At 35.0% G+C, this 6,633-nt stretch overlaps 1 pseudogene; it reads left to right on the top strand.

The window, feature by feature from the left end:
• Window positions 1-4,985: 4,985 nt before the first annotated feature.
• LOC138921100 (olfactory receptor 14I1-like) lies at window positions 4,986-6,052 on the top strand (annotated as a pseudogene).
• The last annotated feature ends 581 nt before the right edge of the window (window positions 6,053-6,633 follow it).

Raw genomic sequence — 6,633 nt, 5'->3', positions numbered from 1 at the left:
TTGTACAACAGCTTTGCTCCATCACTGGGTTTGCATATTATATCAGTTGGTTTGTTCTAGTAATCAATGAAGACATTAGAAATAGTGTTTTTTCATCATTATCGCAGAAAGTGAATACATTTTGAGAAACTGCATGTTCTTTCATCAAGGTATTACTCTTATCCTACTTCTCAGATTTTTACTCATTCAGAAAACAGAATGAGTTTCCTCACCTGTCATGAGGTTTATGTAACCAATTATTTCAACCTCTTTGTGAGAAAAAACATCAAGGCAGTTGTTTGATAAAAGTGATTTGATGAGTCCCTTGGTTTTATGCATTATGAGCTTTATCAATGAAACAAGCAAACCAAATAATTTACCCCAGACAGTTTGCTTCATTTTTTTATCATTTTAATCAGTTTTGAAGATGTCTACTTTGAGCCTGAGACTGGAAAGTAAGCATCTCTGGTGCAGAATTTGGGGATTTTGTCCTTCAGCACTGATCTCTGTCCCCTAATATAAGCAGAATAAGGGCAGGCTCTTCAGGAGTAAGGACCACTCAGAGAGGACTGCACTGATAGGTGAAGGAGACTCATGTAGATCAGATTTATATTTTCTCAAAGCTGGTGAGCAGCAAAAGCTAGCTTGTTTACCGTCACTTTACAGTTGGGGAAATTGAAACTCAAATTTATCTGTAGGTCCCCCAATTTAGGACAGCTTGACTATGTCAGAACATAACTAGGACTCAGGTCTCCTTCAATCCCATTACATGTTAGACCACGGGGTATTCTTAGTTTTAACTTTATGAATTTGATTTACTAATCTTTTGAGTGAAATATTGAGGCATATGGAGGAGGTGGATTTGGACTTAGGGTATGCTTATGTAGTCAGATTTCATCCTTGGTCAGTGTAGCCAGAAGGGAGAAAAGGCATGTCCAGGGTCTTTGTTCTGCCCATGCCATTTACCAGGAACACCCTGGCTAAGCTTTGCCTTTTCAGAGGTCATTGTAAATTTGAACAAATTGGGTAGGAGTATAATATCCTGAAATTACTCTATAGCATAGGGTTACCCCACAAAACCAGTACATCCTTGCTATTTTGACCTTATGCAGGCTTGGAGAAGACATCGAACTGAAGTGAGAACCCTTTTACTCTCTCACTCTGTGTGTCCTCATGTCTATGGGGAAGTCTCTCCTCAACCCTAACACTCTTCTGTCATCAGGGAGAGGGAGTATCCAGGTGCATTTATCCAAGGTGCGGGACAGGATTGTAAATTCGTTTTTGTTCCTGACATGGAGAGAATTCCACAAGGCTGTCTATTAATTCATCAGATGATGTATGGATTTGAAATGCACAGACTCACAAAAAAAGAAACTGTATAAATATTTATTTATTTATTTTTTTGAGGAAGATTAGCTCTGAGCTAACATCTTCTGCCAATCCTCCTCTTTTTGCTGAGGAAGCCCGGCCCTGAGCTAACATCCATGCCCATCTGCCTCTACTTTATATGCGGGATGCCTACCACAGCATGGGGTGGCAAGCGGTGCCATATCCACACCCAGGATCCAAACGGGGGAACCCTGGGCAGCCAAGAAGCGGAACATGCGAACTTAACTGCTGTGCCACCCGGACAGCCGCTATAAATATTTAATAAATATGCTTATCTGTTAAAAACAATGCTTTTAAAATTCAGAATTTATGTATAACTATTGAGGATGTATGTAGGTGTTTGCAAAGGAATTGTGCATTTTTTAAGTGTTAATTTCTATCCATTTGTTAAACAAATGTATCAACCAATATGCCTAATATGTTGAATAAGTATATGTATACATGTGTATTTATATATCATGATAATGCATTTATTGTTATACGTCTATAAAATGATCTTCTATGCTCTTAATTCTAAATTGTCTGCAGTTAAAAAATATTGATTTAATAAGTTTTTAATAAAAAACAAATAGTAACTATATATAAATCATATATTTTTCCTTTCAGAAGTATGGAAATGTGACTATTAGAGATAAGGAATTAGGATATTTATTTTCTCATCCTCTAGACAATAGATTATGAGGAATCTGCCACATGGCAGTTGTGTAGAATTTTACATCTACTGCAAGAAAGTTAACTTGGAGAATATATATCCTACTGCTGATTCAGCCTGAAAGGGTTGTGTGTGTGTGAGTGTGTGAGTGTTTTTTTTTTATTTTGCTTTAAGGAGAATCTACAAGTCTTGGCTGTGTAGTTGTGACTTTTTTAATAAAAACTAATAAATGAGCGCTTTATTACTTGTTTCACTAAATTCTATTAACAATAAAAAGACAACACAAAAATTCAGTCTTAAATTACTATGCATTGTTACATTATAATACATAACAAAATATGCAGAAATTAATAATAAAATAATATAACACACACCTGATTCTCCAGTAACTTCTTTTGTTAAATCTTAATATATTCTTGGATTCCTAGGTTTTAATATATGGGGTATCTTATCGGATCCATAATGCCAAAGAGGACAGTTTTGACCTTTCCCACTGAATTTTATAAGTAATTTAAAAGGTGGAGTGCAATTCATAATGCACAAAAATATTCCATTTGCTTCCTTACATGGATATACACAATATTAAAAGAAATATTTCAAATCTGGAAAGTAGGAGTATACCAAATGATTAATAACCAGTGTTTAATTTTATCACATTAATATTTTTCTGGTTGCTCTAAGATTTAAATATTAAAATATTTCAGATATAGTTGACACAATTTTTATTTCACTTTATTCTCTTTTCTTCCCTCCTCCACACCATTTTGATTAATGGGTACTCTGTATAAATTGTTTAACAGATTTGTACAATTTTTATATGTGTGTCTATCCATAAATAATATACTATACTCTTCTGAATGTTTAAACTGATATGATTGGAAACACTTTCTATGTAATAGCTTGCAGCTTGCTTTTGCTATTCAAAAATATATTACGATCTCCTTTATTGATGTATGTAGAGCTATTCCATTTGATTTTATTGCTACAGAGTGTTCCATTCTGGTGTAAAACAAGGTATATTATCAAGTATGTCAGTAATTGGAATTTAGAGTTTAAACATGATAGAACAGACATTCTTAAATATGTCATGTAAAAAGTTAAGTATATATTTGTTACAAATAACATTGCCGCTTGAAACTTACACATCTTAATTGTATTAAATATTGCCAAACGACACTCCAAAGTACATAGACTGCTTACACAAAAAACAGCAGTAAAGGAGAGTTTCCTCCCTTCACATCTTTATTAAGCCTTTAGTGGTAAGATTTATATGCATTATATTTTCTAGAGCAATGAAAGAAACAAGAGCACCTTATTCAGGTTTTAATGTGCATTTTCATAACGAGTACTTTTAGACATATTTTTGAAGTAGTAATTGATCATTAATTTTTCTGTTTATGAACTGCTTGTTCAGACATTTTGCCTATATTTTTCTTTTATGTTAACCTGCTCTCATAGATACTTTTTTTTAAATCAGGGAACTGATATTACTCCTTTCTCATTTACCTTGCAAATATTTATTGCTCATTATTTGACATTGTGTGAGGGTACTATTGTTTTTAAATTTTTGTTTTAATGAGACAATGAAGTGTTTCATACTGACTATATTATTTATAGCCTATGGAAAGAAGACTATCTTCAAAATTTGTCATAAAAAGGGGGTCCTACATTTCTTATAAATAAGGGTAAGATTCATTCATATTTGCCTACTCTCAAAGGATAGCACTTATATATGTGTTTTATTTATCACGAATGTAATGAGACAATCAAACAATACTGATTAAAGTGGATAATCACTAAGCTTATTTTAAATTGACTTCAAAGTTGGCTGATATTTGAAATCATAAAATTGTGAGTTACAACACTTTGGAGTCATGTAGAGAGAATCTAAAACAGAAATGACTTTGATGAAGACAAGCATATATGTTTTAAACATGCAGACAGTATCACTGAGCAAAAGTAAAGATATGATAATCATCAATTAATATATAGAAAAAATCTCATTTTCATCAAGTTTTGTTGGTCGAAATTATTACCCATTAAAGAAAATTAGTAGAATGCAGAGGTGAGCAACACTGATCCTGGAGATGGACAACCTTGATTTGAGTGCTGGCTCAGGATCTGGCTTTTTGAGAGGTCTTGGGCAAGTTAATTGACATTATTTTTTCTTAATTTCTTATTCTGTAGAATAAAAATAATAGTAACACATTTTAATCCTTTGTGCCATTGTGAATATTAATTGAGTTAATATATTTACTGTGCGTATGACAGAATCTGTCACAGAGAAAGTGCTACAGAAGGATTGTTGTGTTTTTATTGTACTATTGTCATTTCTTGTGCATTCACACAAAGCAAACTTCCTCTTTTCCAAATCAGAACTATTTATAATGGGTTTAAAAATTGTATTCCATATTCTTTCTATGACTTAAACAATAAATCCCCATTTTAAAGTCACTTACCAACAAAGTTATTCGACAAAAAGCTAAAGAGAGTTGACTCTGCACAGGACCTGTAACCGTTTTGATTCCAAACTTTTATATTAAAAATTTACCCAGCAACTTGAATAGAAGGTAAATTGTTGGATTCATCTCACAAATTCTTATTTATTAGATTTTCATTGAGACCTTAAAATTTATAACAAGCACCTATTTGATGAAAAAATCTTGATCTCACATTTTGAGTACTGCATAGTAAATATACAGTACTAATCAAAAGCTTTGGAAATTACTTACTTAACTATTAAAGTCTTAAGACATACATCTCTTAGAATGTGCCCATGTGAAAAATTCATCTTCCACCACTCCATTTGCTTAAGCAGTGTAGAAGATATCTAACCGATTACTTTATTTAGGGGAATAGTATTTTTGTAACATTGTATTAATACAATATTGTGTTCATTTTTTGTCTCATCTTTAATCACTGTGTGCTTTTCCTTTGACAATCAGGACATAGCTGTCCCTGCTCAATGGATAATCTTACTCAAGTGACAGAATTCCTGCCTATGAGGTTTTCTGATATCTGGGAGTTTCAGATACTACTGCTGGACTGTTTTTCCTGCTTTACCTGGCAGCACAGTCGGGGAACCTTCTCAACGACATGATCATTACTCTTGATCAGTATCTTCACACACCCATGTACTTCTTCCTAAAGAACCTCTCCTTTTTTGATTTGTTTTACATCTCAGTCACTGTACCTAAGTCAATACACAGCTCCATGACTCACAGCAACTCCATCTCTTATCTTGGCTATATGGCTCAAGTCTATTTTTTCTTTGCTTTTGCATCTGTTGAACTGGTCTTTCTCACAGTTATGTACTATGACCTGCTATGTTGCCATTTGCCACCCCCTCCAATATGGAGCCATTATGACATCAGGAACATGCCACCAGATGGCAGTCATTACCTGGTTAAGTTGGTTTTCTTATGCAGCAGTCCACCATGGCAACATGTTTTGGGAGCCCCTTCCAGATCCAACACAAGGCACCAGTTCTTCTGTGACATCCCTCATGTGTGGGCCCTGATTTCCTGTGAGGTTTTCTTTGTTGAGTTTGTGACCCTGGCTCTGAGCTCCAGCTTGGTGCTGATATGCTTGTTCTTATAATCATCTCCTATATCCAGATCTTCTCAACAATACTCAGAATCCCGTCAGGAGAGAGTTGAGTGAAAGCCTTCGCCACCTGCTCCCCACAGCTGACGGTCTTCATATCCTTCATCACCACAGGGCTCTTTGCTGCCTTAGAGCCAGTTGTTAAAACTTTTTCCACTCAAGATTTGATTATTGCTATGGCATATACAGTTTTGCCTCCCTTCCTGAACCCCATCATATACAGTCTTATAATCAAGGAGATCAAAGCATCTGTCTGGAGACTTCTTGGGAAGATAAATCTTCTGCAAAAGTAGATCACCTGGTCTATGCTAATGGAAGATCCTGTAACAAAAGGTGAGGAGACCACAAACACTTTATGAGAAAAAAATGATATTGAAAAAAACTGCTGGATGGCAGAATGAAAATTTTCCAGCCCTATATTTAGAAAGAAATGCAAATGGTCCTTCAAAAAATAAAAATCTATTTGTATGATATCAAATATTCTAAAATTGTGTAACTACAACCTTCTATGGTGATCCATTCCTTCTCATCCCATTTATCTTCCTACTCATGTAAATACCATATATTGAACCTGTAGCCCTATCTTAAAGTCACCATGTATTTGTTGGAAGGGGACAGATGCACACACACATCTATTTTTGGTACCTGATTTACCTACTCATCAAAAGAGAACATAAAAAAAGCAAAGTGGTTTCAGAGGACAGAAGTTAATGTTGTTGTGGCTTTTGCCCAATATTTTAAGAATATTTTTTCAGTCTTATCTAATCCTATAAATCTTTCAGGAAATCGAGACAAATTTCATCAATACTCTTTTTTGGCATCTATTTAAGTTGCCATGTTTGGGGCCGGCTCCCTGGCCGAGTGGTTAAGTTCGCGCGCTCCGCTGCGGCGGCCCAGGGTTCGGATCCTGGGCATGGACATGGCACCACTCATCAGGCCACGTTGAGGCAGTGTCCCACATCCCACAACTAGAAGGACCTGCAACTAAGATATACAACTGTGTACAG

This window comes from Equus caballus, chromosome 27, assembly GCF_041296265.1.
Source record: "Equus caballus isolate H_3958 breed thoroughbred chromosome 27, TB-T2T, whole genome shotgun sequence".
NCBI classification, from domain to species: domain Eukaryota; kingdom Metazoa; phylum Chordata; class Mammalia; order Perissodactyla; family Equidae; genus Equus; species Equus caballus.
The sequence above is the reverse complement of the archived record's forward strand: the minus strand, read 5'-3'. Positions and strand labels throughout refer to the sequence as shown.